General features: G+C 33.1%; 1 pseudogene; it reads left to right on the forward strand.

The window, feature by feature from the left end:
• The first annotated feature begins 1,001 nt into the window (after nt 1-1,001).
• Nucleotides 1,002-1,181, forward strand: LOC132416600 (U1 spliceosomal RNA; annotated as a pseudogene).
• Nucleotides 1,182-1,581: the final 400 nt, after the last annotated feature.

Consider the following 1,581-nt stretch of genomic DNA (forward strand, 5'->3'; position numbering starts at 1 on the left):
AAAACAATATTAATATGAGTATGTATATGAATGTTTATCACAGGTTTATATGTAATAGCTAAGAACTGGGAATAACACAAATGTTCATCAACAGGAGAATGGGTCAACAAATTGTGGTATATTTATGCAATACAATACTACTCAGCAATAAAAAGGAATGAAGTATTATACATCCAGCAATAAGGATGAATCTTAAAATTATGCTGTGTGAATACAAGTCAGACAAAAAAAGAATATATATTGTATGATTCCATTGACAGAAGAATCTTAAAAAATGCAAACAAATCCATAGTGGTAGAATGCAGATCTGTGTTTGCTGGGTGTGTGAGTGGGAAGTGGACTAGGATGGGAGGGAGAGACTACAAAAAGCTTGAGAAAAATTTGGGGCATGATGAACATGTACACTATCTAGATTGTGGTGATGGTTGTATACATATATACGTATTCATATATACCCATATATATGTCAAAAGTTATCAAAGTGTACATTTTGAAGATATTCACTTTATCATATGAAAATTATACTTCAATAAAGTTGGTACAAAAAACCCATTACGTACTTTAAAAGTAAAATGTATGTAAAGTTGAGAATATAGCATACAACTAGATGACAGAAATAAGAGCCAAACATATCTCTTATATCAATAAGCATAAATGGGTATTAACTCACGAAAACACTATCAGACTGAATCACAAAGCAAAATTCAAATTAACCCAGAAAGGTTAAAAAGGTGGAAATGTGTAACAGGCAAATGCAAATTGAAAGAAAGCTGAGGTTGCCCATTCATATGAGAAAACATTGAATTCAGGTTTAAAAAAACGCTAAGCCAAACAAGGAAGATATTGTATAATGGTAAAGGGTGCAATTCACAATGAGGCTATAAGAATTTTGAAAATCAGTGAACCAAATTACACAGCAGCAATATTCATACAACAGAAATTATAAGAGATGCAAGAAGACATTAACAACAATAAAATCATGGTATTAAAAGGTAATTTACATACTTACCTGGCAGGGGAGATATCACGATCACGAAGGTGGTTTTCCCAGGGCATGGCTTATCCATTGCACAACGGTGTGCTGACCCCCGTGATTTCCCCAAATGTGGGAAACTTGACCACATAATCTGTGGTAGTAGGGGAAAAAAATTTTTTAAAAAAAAGAGGTAATTTATCCTCTTAGACTCTGATAGATCAAGCAGCTGGATAAATAAATAAATAAATATAATAAATATCTAAACAACAAATATAAAGCAAATCTAATTGATATATAGTTGTCACTTAGTATCTACAGGGAATTGATTCCAGGACCCCGGCGGACACCAAAATCTGCAGATGCTCAAGTTCCTTATATAAAATGGTGTAGTGTGTGCATATAATATATGCATATTTTCCCTTACACTTTAAATTATCTCTAGGTTACTTACAATACCTAATACAAGGCAAATGCTGTGTTAAATAGTTGGAGTGCAGCAAATTCAAATTTTGCTTTTAGGAACTTTCTTGTTTCTTTTTTTTTCCCCTGCGTATTTTTGATCTGCCGTTGGTTGTATCTGTGGATGTGGCACCTGTGGATATGGA

This window comes from Delphinus delphis, chromosome 1 (assembly GCF_949987515.2).
Source record: "Delphinus delphis chromosome 1, mDelDel1.2, whole genome shotgun sequence".
NCBI lineage: Eukaryota > Metazoa > Chordata > Mammalia > Artiodactyla > Delphinidae > Delphinus > Delphinus delphis.